A 25,455-nucleotide genomic window follows, 5' to 3' on the forward strand; every position below is an offset into this window, starting at 1 on the left:
ATAAAGTACCGAGGGCTGGGGCTTCAGCACACACACTTGGGGCGGGGGACACGAGCCGGCTCATAACTGTCGAGGCTTCACAGTTTTGGAATTGAAGATGCCGTCCTCATCTCCATGTCAGAGACCGACAGGTTCCCAGAAGCCGCGTCGTTTGCTGATGACCTTCACGCAGCGAGCCTCGCACACCCTTCACATGCTCTGTGTCTCCTGCCCGGCTGTGCGTGTCACAGGTATGTCGTTTATGGAGTGAATTTTATTTATTTATTTTTTAAAAATATATTTTATTGACTTTTTTACAGAGAGGAAGGGAGAGGGATAGAGAGCTAGAAACATCGATGAGAGAGAGAAATCGATCAGCTGTCTCCTGCACACCCCCTACCGGGGATGTGCCCGCAACCCAGGTACATGCCCTTGACCGGAATTGAACCTGAGACCCTTCAGTCCGCAGGCCGATGCTCTATCCACTGAGCCAAATCCGCCAGGGCAATGGAGTGAATTTTAAAAGGCGCATTGAAATGCTAGATTCCTTTCACAGGAGGTGTATGTATCGACATGGTTAATGGAGCTTCTGCTACTTATCCGCTGTGTGACCTCAAGCAGGTGACTCCACCTCTCTGGCCCTTGGTTTTCTGATCTACAAAATGGGGACGTTAATAGTACCTGCCTGAGAGGGCTGTTGTGAGGAAGATGTGAGATCATCGCTGTCTTTCATGCTTGACCAGGAGCAAGGTGCCTGCGTTATACAACCAACACTAAATGGAATAAAGTCTTTAGAATAAATCTATACACAGCAGGTCTTCAACATGTGTTCATAGCTACCTTTGTAGTGTTCTGAGAAGGATGCATTTTCATAATGTGACCAAGGGGTTGTTATCATTCCGCTTTAACACGCGAAATTGTTCTTCCGTGCCGGTGGTTTGGGTCTGTGGGTTATCACAGTTAAGTATTATCGTTTTCAGGGTGCTCTGTCATTTTACGTCGGCCACGTGTCAGAGGCTGGTGTCATATGTCAGAAGTGGTTTCATTCCCTGGCTGTGCCTTACAAATGTGACAGCACCGAGAATCAGAGCAACACTACCCGCTCTCAACACGTTAGGTTTCCTTGGAGCTGGGTGACAGGCTGAGCTGTTGTAGCAGCTGGACAATTTGCTGGGGAGGCCCCTTCACGTCTAAGGAAGACTCGATATTAACAACCACAAAACCTAAAGGAAGGCGCGTCCTGCGGAGGAGTTTTGCTGATTTGGGGTGGGGCGGGGTGGGGTGGGGGCGGGGTGAAGGCCACCTCTGGGGTCTAGGCCTTCCCAGTGCTTCTCTCACCCCTCCTGTGGGGTACTCTACTCTGTGCTGTAGCAGCGGAACACTTGCTATCACAGTCAAACGGTGATTGTTAAAAATACAGTGACTGAACGTTTAAACATGTATTCTTTGCCCCGTGCCTACCCCTCCACAATGTGCTGGGTGAGTCTGGGAATATTGGGGTAAAAGGAAAGCGATTCCGGAAGGCGTGGTGAGCTCCGGGACACACTGGACTTCTTCAGGAGGAGAGAATCAGAAATTTGAGTGAAGACATTAAAGTTCTCCAAGGTAGCTGTAAATAGTGTATGATAGGGTTTTCAACTGCTTTGTAGGACACGGATCACCAGACTCGTAAGCTTTCACAGCTATGAAACTTAAACTGTGAAGGAAAACTCTGTCCTCTAAATGACAGAGCTTCTCAGAACCTTGGTGTGCGGATGAGTCACCCAGGGACCTTGTTAGAATGCAAATTCCCATTCGGTTGGGGGCTGGGGCAGCAGGACTGGGATCTGCATTCCTAACCAGCTGCCTTCCCTCAGACCCCAGGGGAGCTGGGATCTAAAACACACCATTCCTGGGCATTCCCCTGTGTTCCCTTCTTTCCTGCTCTGGGCACATGATCTGATAGTACTTCTGTGTGCACATGCACATGCTATATATATATATATGCCTTTCTAGTCCTGCTTCCTAAACCATTAATTGAGAGAGAGGCCATTGTTACAGAAAGCACAACGAACTTCATGAAAAACCATTGGGTACAAAGGCAAAGCATTGACAAATTGGTACTTTCTTGCTTGGTCACGCCTGATTTAAGAAAATGAACCCAAAATGGGTTTTCAGAATTGGAAATTGACTTCAAGCCCATTTAAATCGTTCCCTTCAACATATTAGCAGTGGAGTGCATAAACCAATATTTATTTTCCAATCAAAGGTTTGCAGCAGATGAATGAAAGAGATGAAGGAAGAATGCTTTGAAATGTTTCTAGTGCCAGACATGGAAATAGGATATTTTATTTCTCTAAGTGGCAGGCACAGGCCTCACCTACTAGTGAAAGCCATCCTGCCCCGGGAGGAGGAAATGGCCTGAAAAACGGACCATTGTATAAAAGCCCAAGGCCAGCGCCTCGCCGCCAGCGATCACAATACGTATTCTTCGGCGGGAAAAAGTCGAAGAGCCAGCTACGTTCGGGGAGAATCTATTCACAGAATAATTGTGTAGGGAAGGCCCCTTAAGAAGAGCTCCCCAAATTCCATTATCTGGACTGTCACTCGCCACTTGGGGTTGTCTTGGCGCTGTGTGTTCTCATGAATTACCCGGCTGTTTGTTTTCCCTTTATCAGTCATCACCCTGTCAGCTGGGCCATTCATAACAACTTTTGGCAGCTCATCAGGGGAGTTCAGAGCTTGAATAAGGACCCTATCAACTCTCACACCTCATTGTGTGAAGCTGTTTACCCGCCTTGCCTTTTTCTGTAAATATTACAAGCCGTTCCCTGAAAGGAGAGAAGTGCGAAAGCAAAATGGCCCAACGGCCTAGCAGTTGGCCGACATGGCGGATCTGGGCTGGCCCGAGGGCTGGCAAGTCCTGGGGTTTCGTTTATTTGCCTGAAGGGTACCTCGCCGCTGGTCCTCGCGTCCCGGGGACGCTGGTTAATTAGGCGGTGTTTAATCTGCCTTAACATTTGTGTCAGTTGGGCGAGAGGGAGACTTTGTAATGAGGGAGCACAGATTGGCTCCCTGTCACCGTCCGCTCTGCCTCTAATTGAACGCACACGTTCGCAGCGCCTTGTCACACCGGACGCCAGTCCCCCCCACTGTCTTTCATGCTTCACTGGGACCAGGGTGCCCGTATTAAACAACCGCCGGCCAATGGACTCGGCCCCCTGGACTTAGCGGGTGCAGTGTCTGCCGGGTTCACCCATCAGAACGAATTTCCTATTTGAAATGAATGTCAACAATTCTGCATAGAAGCTAACACCACCGACCTGCAAGCGGGGGTGATTTTTCCGTGGTCTTTATATGTTTACGGAAGTTAGCTATGCCCGGATTTCAAAGTGTCAAATAGTCCCTAATTGTGTGAGAAAAACAGTGGTCTCCCCAGAGGCAGTCACTTTGAGCTCTCTCGGCCGATGCCTTAGAAAATCATTTCACAGTGAGAAGTAGGTTATTTGCCTGTTGTTGAGGGTTTCATGAATTGGAATCATATTGTGACTTGCTCTTTTCACTTATTAAGGTGTTTTTAAAAATTACTCTTTTTTAAAAAGCAAGATATAACTTACCTGCAATGAAAGGCACAGATTTTACTTTACTTTTTTAAATGTATTTTTATTGATTTCAGAAAGTAAGGGAGAGGGAGAGAGAGAAACATCAATGATGACTGAGAATCATTGATCCCCTGCCTCCTGCACACCCCACACTGGGGATGGAGCCCAAAACCAGGCATGTGCCCTGACCGGGAGTCAAACCGGTGGCCTCTTGGTTCCTGGCTTGACACTCAACTGCTGAACTGCTCCAGCTGGGCAAAGGCAGATTTTAAATGTATAGCTCAGTGGGATTTAACAGATGAATACACCCAAGTCACTGTCCACCAGTCAAACCATGGAGCATTTTCATCACCCCAGAAAGTGCCCTCACCCACCTTTGCAGTCAGTCCGGCCCCCTCCAGGAGGCGATCCCTTATTTCTCATTATTCCTCTCATCATAGTCTGTGGTTCTAGATTAGATTTCCTGCTCTATATGGCATCATGCAGTAGGTCCTCTATTGTCTACTATGGCTCAGGATGATGTCTTTGAGAGTCATGCAGAAATTGACTCCTATTAACTACCAAACAGCATTCCTTTGTATGAGTCTACCACAGTTGGTTCATCAATAAAGTTAGTGGTGGTCATTCCAGTTGTTCCCAGTTTCAGGCTATTGGGTTGTCTTTTTATTAATGGCTAGAGGCCTGGTGCACAAATTCGTACACAGGTGGGGTCTGGCTGGCCTTCCCCATCAGGGCTGATTGGGGGCGGGGCCGGCCAGGGGGAGGGGCTGTGGATGGTTGGCCGGCTGGCCCTGCCCCCTGATCCCAGTTGAGGGGACAATTTGTATATTAGCCTTTTATTATATAGAATTGGTAGAAGTTCTTGTCTGTTCTAGATAACAAGTTCCTTGTCAGAAATAGGCTTTGAAAATATTTCTCCCCATCTGTGGCTTGTCTTCTCATTTTTTAAATGGTGTCGATTGATAAGCAGAAAATGTTAACTTTAATTATGTCCAATATATGTGTTTTTATGATTAGTGCTTTTTGTGTCCTATCAAGGAAATCCTTGCCAACCTCCAGATCATGCAGATCATCTCCTGTTTTCTTTCAAAACACATTGAAGCATTAATAGTTTCCAATTGTACACTAAGGTCCTTCTATCTCAATCTAATTTCTGTGTACGGTGTGAGGTAGAGGTTGAGGTATTGTTGTTTTATAAATATGGATATCCAAGTGTTCTATCATCATTTGTGGCAAAAACTTTTCTTTCCATGTAGTGTGTTTGTGTGTGTGTGTGTGTGTGTGTGTGTGTGTATGCCTTTGTTCAGAATCAATTGACCATACCTATGTGGATCTATTTCAGTACTTTTATTCTATTTCGTTGATTTGTTTGTCTATTTTATAAGTGTCTTACTTATTGTGGTTTTATAGTAAGTCTTCAGAACAGGTAGTATAAGTCTCTAAAAGTTTCAGGCTATTTTGACAATTTATGCATTTTCATGTACATTTTATAATCAGTTTGTTAATTTCTAATAAAAGTCTCCTGAAATTTTGATTGGGATTACAGTGAATCTATATATTAAGTGGGGGAGACTTGATACTTTAGCAATATTAGTTTTTCCAATCCATAAGCATGTTATATGTTATAAGTTTTTATTTGGTATCTTTCTGCAATATATAATAGCTTTTAGAATTTAAGTTTTATAAATCCTTTTTAAAATTTATTTTTGAGTAGTTTATATTTTTCCCAAGATTATAAGTGAATGGCTTTTTAATTTTATTTTCTTATCATTTGCTGGTAAAAATAGAAATGTGGTTAAAATTTGTACATTGGCCTTGATTCCTCTGACTTTGCTAAATTCACTTTCCAGTTCCTGTAGTTATCTGGTGGTGGTGGTGGGAGGAGATACGTTTTTTAAGATGTTTTATGTATACAATCGTGTCATCTTTGCTCTTTTATTGTTAACTTGCGCACTTTTTTATTTCTCACAGTGTTACTAGCAAGGACCCCCAGTACGCTGTTGACAGAGGTGGGGAGAGGGGCACTTTCTCCTGGACTCAGACGCATTCGGTCTTTCTCCATTCACATGCCATTACCTGTTGGTGTTTGTACATGCCCATCACCAGGCTGATGAAATTCTTTTCCTTAGCTTATTTTCAGAAATTTTTTCACGAATGCGTGTGAAATATTGTCAAACGTGTTTTTGCATCATTTGAGATGCTGTTGTTTTCTCTCTGATTCTGTTAATGTGATGACTTATAAGTATTGATTTTATAATGTGAGACCCATCTTGCAATCCTGGCATAAATTCCATTTATAAATGACATTTATCCTTTTCATATAACACCGAACTAGTGTTTCCGCATCACACTGAGGCCTTTATATATACTCACGCAGGGTACTGGTCAATGGTTTTCTTTCCTTAAAATGTCTTCGTCAGGTTTTGGTATCAGGGTTACGCTGATTCTAGTTTTTCCTTAAAGCGTGGACCGAGTTTCTGAGTAAAGCCATCTGCACCTGGGGTTTTCTTTGTTGTGAGTGTTTTAATTATGAATTCAACTTTGAAAAGACATTGAGCTATTTGAATTTTTCCATTTCTTCCTGTATAATTTTGATCAGATATACTTTTCACGGTATTTGTCCATTTGCTCTAAGCTGTTGAATTTATAGGTAAAAAATCATTAAAATCATTCATGTTTTTGTCTTCTTGGGAAATTGAATCCCTTTTCATTAGGTCATAGCCCTTTATCACGGGTATAAAATTGTCTGGTCAACTTTAATTTTAATGAAGCTACTTCAGCTTTCTTTTAAATAGTGTCTGTATGGTATATCCTTTTTCATCCTTTTATTTTTAACCAATCTATGTTTTCATGTTTAAAGTGGTATTTCTGTAGGTTTGGCTATAGTTGGGTCTTGCTTTTTATCTAATCTAACAATCTATGTTCGATTTAGTGTGGTTTATATTTAATGTGATTATTGATATGGTTGAATTAATATCTATCATCTGAACAGCTGTTTTCCATTTGTTCCATTTGTGCTTTATTTTCCCCCCTTTTTGATGAATTGAAAATATTTAATGACTTAATGTTATTTCCACTATTGAATTATCATGTATACCTGTTTTGAAAAAAGTGTAGTATATCCTATTTAATCAAAGTCTACTTTTAAATAATACTCTGTTCCGTGTCTAGAGTGAGGGCAGTAATATATCCGCTATTTCTCCCTCCCACTCTTGTTCTATTGTTGCTGATATTTATTCTTACATATGCTATAAATATACAATGCTGCTATTTTGCCTTAGATAGGTATCTTTCAAACCAATTAAAAATAATAAAAAATGAATTTTAAACACTGTTTACTTTTCGTTATTCCTGCCTAGTGCCCTTAATTTCCTTGTGTAGATTCAGATTTCTGTCTGCTGTTATATTCCTTCTGCCTGAAGATATCTGTTTTAACGTTACTTACAGTGTGGGTCTACTGGCAATGAATCACTCAGATTTAGTTTTTTTTGTTTTTTGGGGTCTTTATTACTACTTCCTTTTGAAAGATATTTTTGCTGGGTATGGAATTCTGACTTGACAGATTTTTGTTATTACTCAGCAACAGAGATATCACTTGATTATCTTCTGTCTTCCATAGTTTCTCCTGAGAAGTCTATTGTAATTCGTATTGTTAATTATTATTCCTCTACATGGAATGTGTTTTCTTTCCACTACCTTCATCATTTTCTCTTTGTCTCTGGTTTTCAGCAGTGTGAACATTATGTGCCTGTGGTGTGAGGGTCCTTTTGGGAGGGAACATTGATTCTGCTTGATGTTGTTCTAGGCCAGCGATGGCGAACCTTTTGAGCTCGGCGTGTCAGCATTTTGAAAAACCCTAACTTAACTCTGGTGCCGTGTCACATATAGAAATTTTTTGATATTTGCAACCATAGTAATACAAAGACTTATATTTTTGGTATTTATTTTATATATTTAAATGCCATTTAACAAAGAAAAATCAACCAAAAAAAATGAGTTCGCATGTCACCTCTGACATGCATGTCATAGGTTCACCATCACTGTTCTAGTGTCCTGAACTGTTGTTTTGTATCTATCATTTTATTTTTGAAAATCCTATGTGTTATTTCTTCCTATCTTTTCTTTCTGGATGCCAGTTACACATAGGTTAGATCTTTTGGTTCTGTCCCATATCTCTTAGATGCCCAGTCGTGTTTTTCCTTCCACACTTCATCCTTCCCTTCTACTCAGTAACCGATGCCAGAACTGCTATAAACCCAGGTATACAGGTGATGGTCTGACAAGTCATTTTGTTATTGTTGTCTCCTTTAAATTCTCCAAATCCTGTGGGTGTATCCCTTTAAACGATCGTTTCCTGCCATTTTAGTGACCTTGAAAGGGACTGGAAAGAGATGCATGTGTGCAATCTGCCACCTTTACCTGGAAATCAAGTTTGAATTTCATTATTTAAATTAATCTTAAGTGGTTAAAAAAGACTAACTTAAGTGAAGATAAGGGCTAAATTTTCTATTATTTTAGAAATTAATTAGTGTATTATATCTTACTTTCTCATTTTAATGGACGTTTGTATTCTCAAAACCAGAAAAAAATCACAATAATAATAGCTACATTTATTACACACTTACCAGGTGCCAGTGTTGTAAATGCTGCTCTGTATTACCTAATTTAATTCTCACAGCAACTTTATAGCGTAAACATGCTCCTTATCTTTGTTTTTACAATGAGCATAAACTGTGGACCAGAAAGATGAAGTCATTTGTCCAGTGATGCAGAAAGAGAAAGCGACAGACTTGGCTTCTTAACTACTGTTCTCTATCTAACTGCCTTCAACCAATGGGAAGATAATGGATTCTAGATCATTTCTTTGCTATCCTTCATGTATTACTGTTACCTCTCTGAGAATCTTAATGTATTAATCAGCAGATACATATTTAATGCCTGTTATGTGCCCCAAACTATTTTTTTTTACAAATACAGTAAACGAATAATTATATGGCAGAGCAGTTTCTCTCTCTTCGAAAGAGAAGGCCCTCCTCCCCCAAATCTGAAAATAAGTTTTATGGACTAGAATGGTATCACCATTCGGACACAGGGAAGCTTGATTCAGTCTGGGTGCTCAGAAACTGTGGAAACACATACAAAATAATGATGTTATTCAAGAGTTTGGGTAGCTTCCGGATTACCCCTGCTGCTTTTCACTTCTTCTATACCTCTTTCTTTCTTTCTTTCTTTCTTTCTTTCTTTCTTTCTTTCTTTCTTTCTTTCTTTCTTTTGTTTTTTTTGCATTCTAATTCTTAGCTATTGTACTGCTTGTACGTATTCCTTCCACAGAGCAAAATAAGAGGATTATTTATACCAGAAGCTCAAAAGATCTGTTCAGAGATTTCAGGAGTTGAGGCCATTTGGGTCCATAAAGAATCTCGACCCAGCGGGGAAACCTGTGACAGAGGTGGGTGCATGCTCCCTCTGTTTCTCTCCCTTGCGTTAGGAATTTGTGAGTGACATTGTGTGGGTATCAGAGTGTGTGGGAAGAGGGGGGATGGGAGGGGGCTCCCCACTTTTAGAGAATTGCCCTTTACCAAGGATTTATGCCAACGGGGGAACAGAGGCCCACCCTGTCCGCTGAGGATGAGACAATGGGATATGACTCAGTAATGAGTTCTCGTTTGTCAGGTGTCAGCTTGCTGATATGGTCTAAGGATAAGGTGTTCAGTAATTCTTATAAAAATTGGAAATAACTCTACCATTTACACTGTAGTTTCTCTTATAGTTTCATAGCTGTTTTAATTCCGTCCAGTTGTACGAGGAGCCTGAAATACGTAGTATCATTTCTGTTTTATAGATGAGTAAGTGCCTTCTAAGAAGTGAGACGGCCATGTCCAAGGTCACGCAGCGACAGTATTTGACTTCAGACTTGAACCCAAGTCCTCGCTCTGGACTTACCTTTTTCCCCCCCATGAAACTAAGCAGCCTGTCTGTTGCACAGAATCCATTTATGTTGACTATTAAGTGTGTTTGCCCACATGCTGGACTCTTAAGCATTTGTATTTATAAGATAAGTTACTGATCAGTCGCAACAGCTAAAAGAGGCAGCCTGTTTTTTTAAATTAAGCCTTTTGTCTCCTTTTGGTCCAACAGGAAGCGAAGTTGGTCACACGGATGCACCAAGTCCCTCATGATGTCAGTGAGGCCGCATCCACGCTCTGGGTGGAAAGATGCTGAGTCTTCCAGACGCTGGTTGTCCAGAGGAGGCCGGGGTTCTCCTGGGGAAGCTCGAGGTCGTGCTGTTTCAACCAGCCCCTCCACGAGGGTCCAACGGGGCTCAGCAGGAGGAATGGGGGCCCACAGCGGTGGGACTGGAAGGGCGGCCTCGCCAGGAGGTGAGGCTTGACTCCCCTTTCATCTCATTTACACTCCAGGTTGCCACCTGGGGTCAGTGCTGCTGATTCTGACGCTTGCACTCATGGTCTTTGTTTTGAATGGAGAGAAGCGGGGAAATACTGATACCCCGGTAGCTGCAGAGGAAATCTGCCCAACGTGGATCTCTTCCTCCATCGTGAATGGCATCCATCTCTACAGTCCTCCAAAGGCATCCCTGTGGCCGGCTTCCTGTCTGGGTGGGATGGCGTCACCCTTTAGGAGTTTCCAGGTGACACTATGTTTCAGGAAGAATTCTCTCCAGAAACCATTTTTAAAATTATTATCAAATTCCTTAATGAAGAATCAGAAGCCAAACCGGCTAGGCTAAGCGCGCAGCCAGCCAGCTGGCACGGGCTGATCCGGTCCCTCCCGGATCTAAACCGTCCGAGAGGATCGATGAGAGAGCTCAGCGTCTACCCCAAGCCATCCAGGGCGAGGGCACAGCCACGCCAGGGTCTCCCGCATATCCCAGTAGCCTGAGCCTGTCCGGTGCTTTTCGAAGTACATGAGCCTGTGATCCTTGCCCACAGCCATGCCCTCTGGTGAGAGCGAGATGGTACCAGTGACCCTGCCCCTGGGCCACACCCTCTCAATAGCCTCCTTTTGTTCCAACAGCAATAGTTTGAAACAAGGGCTTGAATAGATCATGCACCTTGTCCAGGGTCACCAGCTACTAAACGGCAAGGTAGGACTTGAGCCTACTTGTTGGGCCCCAACCATCTCTTCATTGTCGCTACTGAGATCATGGTGACATTACACCTCTTCGCCTTCCGGGGAGTCTTGTTTAAAAAAGAAACCGGAGGAAGATTCCATGACTATATCTATCTAGCATTTGTGTACAATATTTACATTTACAAAATGCGTTCCAGTGTAATAGAACAGACAGGTTTTTATTTGGGTATATAATTGTCCTCTCTTTCATATTTGTGTATGCCTGTGATTTATATTGTAGTATGTTTTCCACGTGGTCTTCTGAGATCATGCACAATGGTAACAGATTTAAAATAAGATTAATAAAGATTACTCCGTATCACTCCCAGGGAAAACCGACCGGGGCCACCCAGTCTCCGCGTTTCATAAACATGATGCAGAAGAGCCTAGACCAGTGATGGCGAACCTTTTGAGCTCGGCGTGTCAGCATTTTGAAAAACCCTAACTTAACTCTGGTGCCGTGTCACGTATAGAAATTTTTTGATATTTGCAACCATAGTAAAACAAAGACTTATATTTTTGGTATTTATTTTATATATTTAAATGCCATTTAACAGAAAAATCAACCAAAAAAATGAGTTCGCGTGTCACCTCTGACACGCGTGTCATAGGCTCGCCATCACTGGCCTAGATGGTCCCCAGAACACGGTCTGTAAGGCCCGCTGCTCGTCCCTGGCGCAGTAAAACCGCATCCAGCTCCGGCTCCTCCTGCACATCGCGTGTCCACCTGCTGCCCTTCAGGCGGTCAGCTCGTCAGCACCCGGACGAGGAACTGCCGTGAGCATGAGCCTCACCCCTCGCTTTCCTCTTTGTTCCACAAGCCACACCCTTCACGGAACTTTCTCGTGGACGGTTTCCTTTGCCTAGAAATCTCTCCCCCGAGGGTCACACAGCTGCCGCCCTCCCTGCCTTCAGGCCTGAGATCCGGGGCGCCTTCTCCAGGAGGCCTGTCTGACCGCAGACCCCAACGCCCGGCAGTGGCGTGTCCGGGCGCTCTCCCCTCTTCCTCTTCAGCGGGCAGCGCTCTGTGTCAGGAAACCTGCCGTCCCGGGGTTTGGTGAGAATACGTTTTTAAAAAACGATTGGTAAGCTTATATTTTGTCATTGTCTGCCTTAAAGTTAATGAAGAAGGAATCTCGTCGGTGTAAGGTAAGCTGAAGGCGTGCAGCACACTCCCTGTCTTGTAAGGAATCGGATCCTCACTGTGGAGGGCATGCAAACCCTGGGCGGGGGCAGCGCCTCTATCGGGTCACCTTAGCAGCGGTTCCCAACCTCCCTAATGCCGCGGCCCTTTAATACAGTTCCTCCTGTTGTGGGGACCCCCAACCATCACATTATTTTCGTGGCTACTTCATAACTGTCATGTTGCTACTGGTATGAATCGTCATGTAAATATCTGATATGCAGGATGTATTTTCATGGTGACAAATTGAACATAATGACAGCATAGTGATTCATCACAAAAACAATATGTAATGATATATGTGTTTTCCGATGGTCTCAGGCGACCCCTGTGAAAGGGTCATTCGACCCCCAAAGGGGTCGCGACCCACAGGTTGAGAACCGCTGCCTTACAGGTTCTGAATAACTTGTGTGTATGATCAGCAGCTTATACAGTCTCGTGTCGCCTAATGACAGGGATGCGGTCTGAGAATGTCCCCGCGTGACTCAATTGCGCACACTCCCTAGGGACCCCCAGTGGACAGAGGCCGTGCAGAGACATAGCGTATTCAGCCATGGAGCGTTGGGGGCTATTTTTATTGCCGCAGAGCCTATCCTAGCCTGACTACTTCAAGGACTTTCCCCATGAACGTGCTCCTGCTAACTCCTTAGAACTTCAATTTACCTCCAGCCTGCTGGAGTGGAGAGAAGCAAATTCTTTGCCACACGAAGTGCCGGGCATTACCTGTCTGAGCTCCTCTAAGTCGGTAGACTCGGCGGGAGGGAGAAGAAAAGAGAACTAATGGCTGTTGACTTCCCGGGCCCCGGGCCGGATGCTGTGAAAGCTGCCAGCTTTAGGCGGGTTTGGTTTTTACAGCACAGATGAAGCGAGCTCAGGCGCGGGCGGGTGGCGTGTCTGAGAACCACCTGGCCAGTAGGTGTCAGAGCCGGCACCAGGGCACACGTCCCTCTGGCTTGGAGAGCCTGTCCTTTCCCTGCAGTGTAAACAGACAGGTGATGAGCTTTTAATCCCGCAGAGCCTGCTGCTATTTCACTCCTAACCGTGTTCCCTTTCACACTAACGTCCGTCGGATCACTTTACGATTCAGAGCTACTCTTCATAGAATTATATTGTTCATTTCACCCAGATTTGTTTTTCCTGAGCTTTGACACCCAAGGCGCTACAAATCTGCGTGTTTGTTTAAACTGCAACCGAGCACGCTTGTGTTTGTTTTAAGTCAGAATATCGTCGCCAAGATATCTGGAAATGCCTCCTCTGTAGCTACAGCCTTTTTTTTTAAGTGAGGTTTGCCCTTTATGGCAAGGACCTTGCAGGGATGTAGATGCCGTGGAGAGGAGGCAGGTTTCCATGCGAAGAGGGGAGCACAAGGGCCACATTCAAGTCACAGGCCTGTGGTCCACGGTGCCTTTTCAGCTGCCATCTCTGTGGCCACAGAACCGTACAACCCATCTCCTTCAGGGAAGCCCCAGTGCCAGCCGCTGGGCCTCACCAAAACACGAGGAGATGGCCCTGCAGACCCACAGCTCACCCGTCCGTCCGTCTGTCTGTCCGTGCTGGTGGGCTGGTCCCGGGGCTGGTCGAGTGCAGCCATGCCCTCCATGCAGAGGTGGGCGGAGGGCATGCCCCCGCCTGCATCCTCTGGCTCCTGGTTGGGACTCCCCCATGAGAACCAGGGTCGTCCTCAAGTGTAACAGTATTAATTATCAAGTCACTTTAAAACATGTGTGATGTATGTGCGCATTTATTCCACAGGAATGGGATAAAGATTAAATACTTAATGAATCCATTTTTCATATCAAGGGTATATTTGCCCTGCGCCTAACTCCATCTCTCTCCCTTCTGTTTCTCATGAGAAATATCGCTATCTTTATTATGTAATCAGTAATATATCATTCCTTCTAAGCAGGATCTAATTTTAGCCGCATGATGAATGGCCCAGGGATGTGTTCTGCTGCCCTCCAAGGAGAGGAATATACATCAGACCTGCTCAGGTGTGTGTCATTTCTCTATACCTGGGAGCTTTCAGCTCCCCGAGTGGCAGCCTGGATTTTCCTGGCCGAAAGCCCCAGGTTCTGCCTGTTTTTGTCCTGCGTAGACGGCGTTCGGAAACGGCCCTGTGTGGCCAGTAACCAGGTGTGTGAGCTCCCGGCGGTGAGCTGTGCGCTCTCCTGAGCCTGGGTTTATCGAAGCGGCTAGAGAACGACCAACTGGGCTTTTTTTTCGCCTTCATTGATGTGCAGGATCTGCTTTTGTAGGACTACACTCAAGTCCCCATCACCGTCTACCATCACTCCCCCCCCCCCCCCGCCCCAGTTTTGTCTTTCAGCAGTGATGTTTCTTGAAGATGCAGGAATCATCCCGCGTTGACTAGGAACATGAGGACTTGGCGACTTTGTTTTTCTTGAGCTTCCAAGAAGAAAATGTCATTTTCTGTTATGTGGCCTCTGAGTTGCACAGCTGCTTCTGCACATCTGCTTCTGCACATCTGCAGTGCCTGACATCTCGAGAACATGTTAATCTTAAACACTAGTTTGCACTCATCTTTAATTGATCTGTAGGAGAATCAGAATGGTGCCTTGTCTAATTTCAGATGTGAAAATGGAGGCTCAGAGAGATGAAACCACCTGCTCAAGTTCTGGGACATGGCCCGGTAAGGAATGAAACCTAAAACCCCACACCATCCCCCTGCCTTTGCTTAACTTCAAATGGCACCTGTATATGATGGAAGACACTGTTAGGAGTGTTTGGTTTTGCAACAATTATGTGTGTGTGTGTGTGTGTGTGTGTGTGTGTGTGTGTGTGTGTATAATTGATAACACCCTCTATTGTCCACTTTCCCTTCCTGTCTAACTTCTTCACTTTACATATACATATCTATATATATAAAAGCCTAATATGCTAAGTGTCTCCTCGGGAATTCAACCGATTGGTAGTTCGATCACTCGCTATGACGTGTGCTGACCACCAGGGGGTGGTGTGGAATAAAGGGAGGCCCCAGCCAGCAGCCACTAAGGACTCTACCTGTGCACGAATTTCATGCACTGGGCCTCTAGCTCTGAAATTCTTCGTGCAACTATTTTTGTGTGTGTGTGCAACTGTTATGTTTGTTGATTTTAACATGTACTTTTTTCTTGCATTAGTATCTCTGAAACTGTGATACATCTTGTAATCAAAGGGGTATCATAATCTAATTAGCAGGTTTTCTTTTTTTAGTGGTTACAGCAGATTGATTCTTAAAATGTGCCGAATCCTCTCCCCGCTCTGTCTGCATGCCCTGTGCAGTGTTACTTTGCAACTCCTCCCATCCAGTGGTCAAGTCCATGTCTCCTTGCCTTGACAATGGCCTCGTCTTTATTTATTGCTGTCGAGGACACTCTGGGTGCCCGACCCGTTCCCTTTTGCCCTGACAGTCATCCTGCCTGACTTCCGAGTGCACCTGCATTTCTCTGCCTGGGGCCGTCTCGGCTGCCAGAGCCCGTTCTGCCTGCTGTGATGCCTTAAAAATACGTTCGCAGATACTGACTCTCCTCCCTCCTCTCCCCTTGAATAGAAGCCAGACTTCATGACTTGACTTGCTTCTGTCACCGGGACGTGGTGGTATGACAGTGGGACTCTCATGACTCGGCCATGAAAGGCACCGTGGCCCTGCTGCCTCTCAGATCACTCACTTGGGCGGGGGGGGGGGGAGCGGGGGGAGCGAGCATATGCCTCAGAGGACAGACACTCCAGTGGTCAAATGGAGAGAGAGGTCTGCATGGGAAGCAACTGAGGCTTCCAGCCAAAGCCTGCACCGACTGGCCAGCCCTGTGAGTGAGCCATCCTGAAGCAGATCTTTCAGCTTCAGTCTTTACGTAACAAAAGCCCTGCCAATTCCTAACTGTAACCTTATGAGGAACCCTAAGCCAGAACCAAGTAGCAAAGCTATTCCAAAATTCCTGACCCTTACAGGCAATATGAGATACTAAATATTGTAATAAGCCATGAAGTTTGGGATAATTTATTGCACGTCAGTGTATAAATAAACCCATCCACGTGGCAGGCTGGAAATGCTGGCAGGTTCCCTCTGCAGGCATCCCTGAACCCATGACACGCAGTAGCTTGTATAAATACCACAGCTTCCCCCCCTCTCCCCCACCTCCCTCCCGGGAGTGCTGAACTCCTAGGGTTTCCCCAGGGGGTGAAGTTCCAGGCCCTCAGAATAGCACCTGGGTTGATAACGCCCTTTACCTCCCCCTCCCTTCCCTGCCTCACTTCCTCACTTCCCTGTTGGTGTTTCCTCCCATATGAGTTGCTCCCAAATCCCTGTCTCAGAATCTCCTTTTTAAGGGGGACAGGGATGAAAACAAGGTCAGTTCCATGCAATCATTGGCCAAGTTCTGTTCATTACTCATCAAATTTTCTTTCCCTGGCTTCAGCTTGGTAGCACCAACCCAAGCTGATGAAAAACAATACAAAACAACACACTCCCACTTTGCACTTACATAAATATGTATGAAAACATATCCTCCTCCCCAGTTTTTGACACAGTTTCAAACTCGAAACCGATATATATATATTCTCTAGTGCCAGCAATAAAGAGGATACTCGAACTCACAGTGGTAACGGGGGGTGGGATGAAAATGCTCACATGGATTCAGGCGGAGGGAGAGGCTGTAGCGGCTGAAGTTCTGTGAGGACAGTTCTGTGGGGCTGAGCCCCACAAGTGCCAGGGGCAAGAACCCGGCTGCCGCGTAAAGCCGGGGCCCTGCAGTCCTTCTCCACCGTCCCCTGAATCCGGGACCACAGACACCAGCCACTGGCCTAGGGAAATGCAAGAGAGCTGCTTGTTTTCCTGGCCCAGGATAGTAACAGAAATCACAGATAAATAAATAAATACATGAGGAGTCTGTGCCCAAAATGGTACAAGACCTGAATTTCTATTACGTGTGTGCTATGGGGACCCACAACTAAGAAATGAACCTAAACTCTTGCCCAGAATCGGCCAAGCTCAAAATACTCCCACGGGGACGCCATAGAGCTGCGGTCGCCAACCTTTGGGACCTCGCGGTTGCCAACTGCTGCGCTAGAGCACGTGAAGCTTCTGTGGACGGCCCTTTCCCTCTCATCTTCAGAAAGAAGAGTTAGCATAAAGACAAGAGAACAGGAAAGAAAAAAAAAAAACACAGAGGGCACCAGTAGACAAAACAAATGGGAGAATTTTCATCTCAAGAACTGGAAATAATAGCGCAATCTAAAAAAGACTTTAAGCGTTCTAAAACATTTCAAGACATAGAGACAGTAACAGTAATCACAAAGCAACTCACACAATTATCTGAAAACAGAGTTGGGAAAAATTCTAAGAATAAAAAGTAGAGTAAAAGAAACGAAAACCAAATGGATAAGTTAGGCTATAAAGTAGATACTGCTGATGAGACAATACGTGGGCTGGAAGACAGATCTGAGGAAATCACCTAGAAAAGAACACCAGAGATAAAGAGAGAGACTCTATGAAATTGATCAAATGATAAGGTCCTACCTATGTTTACTAAGAGTTCCAAATGGGGAAGAAATAGAGTCCGAGGCAGAGAGATAACAGTCAAGAATTCTTATTATGTAGCACATGAGTCTTCAAGTTGAAGCACACCAGGTTCCATGTTGCATAATGAAAAGCAAACCCGGTTTTCATCAGGGTAGCTCAACTCCAGAGTCTCCACCCTAAAAACCCTCCGAGAGGAAAAACAAAACAAAATTACCTACAAATGGACGACAATTAGACCGGCAAGCGCACTTCCCCAAAGCGGCAGTCGCCGGCGGAATATGGCGTGTTACGTTACAGGTGTCGTCATAAATGCCCGGGAGTGATGCATTTAAATTTCTGAGATAAAACCTATTGCTCCGAGTGAAAATAAAGTCGATTTCAGATCATCAAAAGGCTGTTTCGGCCAGTAGCACATGAAGACTCGCCTCATGTGCAAAGGGAAATAAGTGTGCTGTGTGAAGCACCCGGTACAGGACATGGCACAGAGGAAAGCGCTCGGTAATGTATAACGGGGGTTATTATCGGCTAAAATGTATAAACCCGGGGCCATGCATGAGATAACCCAGCTCTCTCCCGTCCACATTGCCAGCCCGTGACAGAATGGCATTTTTCTACCTTCTAGAAAATGTGTGACCGCCATGGTATCTGTATTCACCCATAAAATGCAAACCTGCCCATGCTGGTTTGGCTCAGTGGATAGGGTGTTGGCCTGGGGACTGAAGGGTCCCAGGTTCAATCCCAGTCAAGGGCACATGCCTGGGTTGCGAGCTTGATCCCCAGTAGGGGGCGTGCGGGAGGCAGCCAGTCAGTGGTTCTCTCATCATTGATGTTTCTATCTCTCTCCCTCTCCCTTCCTCTCTGAAATCAATAAAACATATATTAGAAAAAAATGCAAGCCTAACGACCTATGTCTTTTCCTACGGAATGCGTAAGACCTGCTGAGCGGTTCTCCGCTTCCCAGTCCCCGACACGGGGACTGCAGCGGCAGAGGTTGAGATGGAGCCACTGTCAGCCTGGCTTTCTGAATGACCAGGCTGAGCAGAGCTCCCCTGCCCCCCAAGTGGACACATAGACTGGGCGAGAAGCACACTTCTGCTGTGTTAAGACCCCTGAGATTTCACAGTTGTTTGTTCCTGCAGCAAAACCTACCCCATCCTGACTAATAGTGTGCATCGAAAGTCGAAATATTTTTTCCTTGTAGGAAAAAAAAAAGGGCTAAAGCCAGGCCTTAGAACTCGCTGGGTCTTACTTACAAACACTTCGGTTCCACTTGCTTATGTGTTTTTCCATCTCACAGAACGGTAGAAGCAAAATACTTGAAGAGATGCCGGCGGAGGTAGGCACTGCTCCCAGCGAGAAGGAAAAGGTGGGCTCTGACCCCAGCGGACTGACTGTAGAAAGAAAAGTTGGGAAAACCATGAAAAAGCAGACAAGGAACTAAAAAGGCGTGATGATCGCCGGCCGGCCGTCTATGGCAGGTAGGGTTCGTGGCGCTCACTGAGGATCCTGTGAGCACATCTCAGCATCTGAGCCAGGCCCTTGCCGGGTATCCTAGTTTCATTGCACTTTCATCTTGCATATTCGTTTTATTTGATTAGACCAGTGGTTCTCAACCTGTGGGTCGTGACCCCTTTGGCGGTCAAACGACCCTTTCACAGGGTCGCCTAAGACCATCCTGCATCTCAGATATGTACATGACGATTCATAACAGTAGCAACATGACAGTGATGAAGTAGCAACGACAATAATGTTATGGTTGGGTCACAACATGAGGAACTGTATTTAAAGGGCCAGAAGGTTGAGAACCACTGGGTTAGACATTTAGGTTTTGACGACACACTTTTTAACGCTCACTCTCTCCCAGGCATCGTGCTGGCTGAATATTATAAATCTGAGGCAAGTCCCTCGCCCCTCCCAGCATCGCTCCGAGGCAGCCGGTTTTACCCCATCCCTGTGGGTGGGAACACAGCATCCCTCAGAGACGTGGACCCCCCACCCCCCCAGGGCTTCGGGGTGTACAGCAGCGGCGGCAGCTGCGAACCCGCCTGCGTGGTTCCCAGACTCGCGTGCATTAGCAGAAGGCCATGGGGTGACCCTCACGGAAGGCTCCATTCTGTTCCAGAGAAGTCTGCTGAGGAAGGCTGGGCAACACGTGTGACATTTTGGAAAACTTTCTATCAAAAAAAAAAAGATTCAATTTTCACAAGTGCTGGAGCTTCAAAGGGTCTCAGTGTGGGTTATCGGGAGGAGCACATGTGGGAAGCAGCTCTCTCCCGTCCCTCCATCAATGAGACAGTCTTGAATTTCAATGATCTTATAAATGCAACACGAGTGATAAATTATAACTCTATTAAAGCTGTTTCATTTAGAAGATGGAATCTATTCTTTGACCATGTCACTTTTTTTTTTTTTTTTTTTTTTTTACTGCATCTTTCCAACAGAAATATTTGCTGGCCATCCCCGAGTCCCTTCCTGGGTTCTTTACAAGGTGAGGAGGAAGGACCAGGGGTGGGTGGGGGAGGGCCGGCGGGAAGGTGAAGCCGGCCGCGCTGTCCAAATGGTTGCCAGAGAGGCCGGGCTGCCATTTATTTCATCTCCCTAGTTGTTTCCTTATGGGACGGACAGCTGCTGACTCCGGGGTCTTCGCCGGGAATGGAAGAGCGGGGACCAGGAAGGTGGGAGCTCAGAGGCGGTGGCGGAGGCCTTTGACGGCATCACGCTCCTCTCGGGGGCTCCGCCCGCCCGCCCTGGACACCCACGGTCCCCCGCACCCCCCACGCAAGGTTTCCCTGGAAACGTGATGTTTGCTTTACTTTGGGATGACCATCCTGCAGGCAGATGAACACATCTGTCCTAGAACTGGAGCCCTGAGACTGCAAAGTGGCGCTGGCCATCGCACTTCCCAGGAGGGGCCCCGAGGACACAGGCTCCCTGTCCCCGGGCTGGGCTCTCAGCCCCCACCAGGGTGGGTTCAGATGTGCCAGGAGGGGGCGGGGCGGGGGGCAACGCTTACTATCAGGCTGCTTCTGACAATGCCTAATGTAATCCATACACTACACATACATTCTAGTTACACAATTTATGAGGTATAACAAGGGGAGAGAAGTGAAGCGGGCTTATAATTGTGACTGATGTGAAACAGACATGTAGAATGAATGGCCTTACAACATTTTCTTTGAAGTTGGTTAAAAGCAGTAAAGTGATATTCGCCGTAAGTGAAACCTGCTGTGGCAGATCCCCACTGGCGTGGGGGACGTTTTTCCTGTGGACTCTATTTCTTGAATTTTAATCCGCCACTCGGAGGTTTTGAAAACGTTTCTTTCGCTGCGCGGTGGGAGAGAGAGAGAGAGAGAGAGAGAGAGAGAGAGAGAGAGAGAGAGAGAGAGAGACTGCACACCGTGGAACACCTACTGCGTGCCCATCCCGTGTCAAGCGCGTGGCCCCAGGGAGCCCCAGTGGGTGCCGCGCCTAGCGCCCACGGGAATGTTATCATTTGAATGTCTTGGAAAGCCAGAAGAAAACAATGAATATACTGATACGATACCATATTAATGAATTTCCATGATAAAATTAAAATAATGATAATGAACATAACAAGGAATCCGATCTGGACTGTGTTTGCCCTCTGCTATTTTTTTTATGGGAGAAGGGCCCACAAGGCAGAGGACTGAGGGCCCCCAGACCTCACAGTGTGGTCCTGGCTGATAGACACCACCTCACTGGTTTTCCCGAGCGACTGTGAAAGGCAGGAAGGCACGGGGAGGGTGACGCTCCAGAGACTTGAGGAATTTCCGAAGGTCCTACAACTAGGACGAGGGGGAGCCAGGTCTGAAGGCGATTGTCTGGCTCCTCCCACGGGAGAAGAGCTTCATGTTCGGGCAGTTCTATGTGGGATCACCTGCCTGAGGCCTGCAGAACGCCATCTGTGCATTCGTTACCAAAGAAATGAATGGAAAGTCCATTCTGAGGTGGCCATGTGTTTATCCCAAGAATATAGGAAGATGCCTAGAAATGTACGCCACTCAGATGTCCCCAGGTCTGCCTGCTTCAAGGTCAGGATTGTCTTTAACATTCACGGAACCCAGGTCTGGTCCTTGGAGCCATCGTCTTCCCCTTCTTCCTCCTGGGGTCTCTGTGTTCCCCTAACCAGCCCTGGTTCACACTGACAGTCTCCACTAATAACCTCTCACCCGGTTATGAAAGTCACTTTTTGGGCAGGTTGTCACAGCTTTCTCCTCCTGGGGATGCAGCCCCCCCCCCTTCCCCAAAGCACAGCTAAGACTCAGCTGGGACTCCCACCAGATTTTCCTGAAGTCTTGGGGGGTATCAGTAGCATAACACAAAGGGCAACCTATGGCTGATACCTGGGCTGACCAAGTGTCTCAGTCAGCCAAGACTAAGGGGCCCCGGCTGGGAATTGAGCTTTTTTTCTCATCAACAGTGTTACTTGAGGACCTGCTGTATAATAAATACCATTGAACTGTATCCTTAAAAAGCACAAATTTTCTCATGTGAATTATATCTCAATAAAGACTAATCTATAATGACAGAGTGAGCAATGGTTGCCTCAGAGTCGGGGTGTGGAGGGGCATGGGCAGAAAAAGAAGAAGGAATTTTCTGGCATGATAGAAATGTTTCCAATTTGTGAGGGGTGTGAGCTGTATGGCTGTATGGATTTTTCAAAACTCATCTGACTATAACAGATGAGATCTGTGCACTTCACAGGTAAGTTTGGTCTCAACAACAACAAAAAATAAAAGGCAAAAAAAAAATCTTAGCAAAATTGGAATTGAATACTTTAGGTATGATAATTTTTATTATATACAAGGTGTCTCCCAAAAATGCATACACACTTTAACTGCTGAGATAGCTCAATTTTGAAAATGAAATGTATTTGAATAAACACTGCCTTTAAAATTATTCAAAGTATGTGTATACATTTTTGGGACACCCTATATATAATCTAAAACCAATAGTCAACCCCTTGCTCACTCCTGATCCCACTAGAATCATGTCACTGCAGTTGGAACTAAAACCAACATGCCCTGTTATGGGTGATACGTGTTCACAAGGTTCTGCAGGTGCTTGCCTGTGTAATTAGTGAAAGTAAGAAATGAGGAGTCTTCCTTAGGAAAGAGGTGGCAAAAACACCGTTATTTATGTTATTGAAGTTGTCTACCTGGACAACTGAAGAAACACTGAGAATTGTTAGAACAAAGAGGGCTCACCATCCTAATTGCGAAACCAATAGCTTTCCCATCTATAATAATAAAAGCGTAATATGTTAATTAGACCATACCACCAAATGACCTTCTGGTTAAAGCCGGGGCTGCAAGGGCTGAGCCCTTCACGAATTTTGTGCATCAGGCCGCTAGTGTAAGAATAAACAAACATTATTTAGAAAATATAATGGTTAAAACAATTCCATTTAAAAAATTAACAAACACACAAAATGCCTAAGACCAATATAAAGAAAGTTATTGCCGGCCAGCATTGCTCAGTGGTTGAATGTTGACCTCAGAACCAGGGGGTCATGGTTCGATTCCTGGTCAGGGCACATGCCCAGACTGCAGGCTCGATCCCCAGTGTGGGGTGTGCAGGGGGCAGCCGATCCATGATTCTCTCTTCACTGATGTTTTTATTCCCTCTCCCTCTCCCTTCCTTGCTGAAATCAATAAGAATATTTTTTTTAACAGAAAGTTATTAAACTCTCCTGAGGAGCACAGAAAGAACTTCAGTAATTCAAGGGAGCATGTCATCTTTTCCGGATGCACTCAATATTATAAAGGTGTTTAATGGAACTTGAAACAAAAAGATTAAAATGAGCATGGGAGTGTAAATGTGCAGGCATGGTCAGAGGAAGAAGGAGAAGGGGGGGTGAGCTGTCTTCTCCCAGGTGTAAGAATTCATTCATTAAAGTTGGTACAGAACTGATGTAGGAAGAGGGAGGCCTCCGTGGAGCCAAACAAAGATCAAGCATCGCTATGGATTGGGACAAAGTAAAGGTCACATTGAAATAATTAAAGGAAGATTGGATTGTGCACCAAATAATGTTGGCAGTTGCCTGAAATGAGTTCCTGAGGAAGCCACGTTGGTTGCCCGCAGCCCAGTCCCTTCTGTCCTGCCCAGTAACAGCCCCTGCCCCAGAGAGGAACGGCTTGTCCACGGCACCAGCAGCCAGGCTTCCAGAAGGATTTCAGCTCAGCCCGGTCACCTGGAGCATTTGAATAACCCCTGCATCAGGAGGGCTCTTTCTCTCTCGTTCCTGTTTCCCTTTTGTTCAGAGATTCCAGTGGATTCTCCCCACTGAAGCTCCTGGTGAGGCCTGGATCCCATGCTCCCGCTGTGGGGGGGAAAGGGCGAGGTCTGAGTCATGCAAAATACCTGGAAGGCATTGTTTATCACACAGTGATTCTGTGACCAGAAGCAGGAGGAGGACAGCGAAAGTGCAACACCAGCAGACGTTCACTAACCTGTGTCAAGAGTCCTCACAAATGGGTAAGAACGAGTCTTCTCAAAAGAATGTGAAGAGCCATGAAGAGCCATCCTCAAGGATAATTTACTTTTCCTGGGTCCTAGTCTTTTCTATTTCCGCCCCGAATGCTTTCCAAGGTTGTTGTTGGCTAATTTGACAAATTGTGCTGTAATAATTTATCACAAGACACTAATATATTATAAAGAGCTTGCTCTTTTCTTAAGTAACACATAGAATATAGAGACCTTCCGATGACAAGGTTTTCATTCAAAGCAGTGTCTCTCCTTGTGAGAATATGAGGTCTGATGAGAGGGATTCAGTCCCTCGGGCAAAATGAACGCTCAGATATTTCGCTGGAGTTCAGACGTCTGTCTTCTTTCATCTTTGAAAAGTAAGGAAGGGCCTTGTTCTTATGGTTTTTCTTAAATAACCTATAATTTTGCAGCGATTTGATGGGCATGTTTTTTAAGTATATTTAGGGACCTGACCTTTACTGATTTTTTTGTTTTGTTTTAAATTTGGTTTGTCTCATTGAAAGAAAAATTAGATTGTTACTTTTATGTTTTACATACATTTTTATAATTATGCATTTTTTCACCTAGTAGATTTCATGTCATTGCTTTTAAAATATATATCCTGTATGTGTTAGAGCTGTGTGAGAGGATTCATAGAAGATAAAAGTTTAATGTTTGAGTAAATGGTGCATTCCTATGAACTCAGAATCCTAAAACCCACAATTCTTTGGCTTTTATAAATATTGTGTATTATTTTTATGAGAGATGGGGGTTGAGGAGAGAGTGGGAAGGAAGGATGGAGGGAGAGAGATTGAGAACACCCATAGCAGGGAGTTAACTCAAGAGACCCCCCCCCCAGGTTGTATTCCATTGACCATATCTCTCTAATAAAAGCCCAGCGACCATTACGGCAGACAGACCAGAAGGACAGGTTGACCAGTTGCTATGAAGCCCACTGACCACCAGGGGCCAGACGCTCAATTCAGGAGGAGGGCAAGGGGGGTGCAGTGAAGCCTGGAGGCACATGCTATGGCCAAGGGATACCAGGAACCGCAAGCCCAGAGCTTGCTTTCCAATAAAAAAAAATAAATTGGAAAGAAAAGCAGCCCGAGCTGCCACCCTGGGAAGAACAGCTCCAGGAGGGAAAGGCCTCCCCTGGCCCCGCCTGGCTCGGCTGGCGCACTGCGGGCTCGCAGGGACTCACTGGTGATGTGCAGGAAGCGCAGCCCCTCCGACTCCCAAGCCGGCTGCACCATAGCTGCTGCCCGTCCAGCTCCATGGCTGACAGCGCTATCTACCGGGCTGCCTCAGCTCCGACGTCCAGCTTCTGGCTTCCTGCCCACCCCTTCCTTTAGTGCTACCTGCACTTGGGGGCGTGGCTTCGGCCTCCCTGGCCAATAGCGCCGCAGCGCAGCCAGAGAGTGGCAGGACACAGCCACCAGGGCTGGCTGGGCATTGATTTGGCCGCTGACTGACGTCCATGTCCAGTTACACTGTTTACATTTGTAGGGAAGCGGGGCAGCCCGCTCCTGCCGCCCGCCTCACCTTCTAGGCTAAGAAAGGCCGCTGATCTC

At 45.9% G+C, this 25,455-nt stretch overlaps 1 long non-coding RNA gene across 2 annotated transcripts; it reads left to right on the forward strand.

Moving 5' to 3' along the window:
• The first annotated feature begins 14 nt into the window (after positions 1-14).
• Positions 15-21,920, forward strand: LOC118673966. 2 transcript variants are annotated; one of them, XR_004973542.1, is made up of 8 exons: positions 15-230; positions 8,892-9,009; positions 9,699-9,940; positions 13,781-13,865; positions 14,465-14,524; positions 18,690-18,870; positions 19,834-19,880; positions 19,995-21,920. It is a non-coding gene; the product is annotated as an uncharacterized LOC118673966 (long non-coding RNA). The 2 variants fall into 2 exon arrangements; XR_004973543.1 differs by lacking the exon at positions 8,892-9,009.
• The last annotated feature ends 3,535 nt before the right edge of the window (positions 21,921-25,455 follow it).

Source organism: Myotis myotis, unplaced genomic scaffold, assembly GCF_014108235.1.
Source record: "Myotis myotis isolate mMyoMyo1 unplaced genomic scaffold, mMyoMyo1.p scaffold_m19_p_19, whole genome shotgun sequence".
Classification (NCBI taxonomy): domain Eukaryota; kingdom Metazoa; phylum Chordata; class Mammalia; order Chiroptera; family Vespertilionidae; genus Myotis; species Myotis myotis.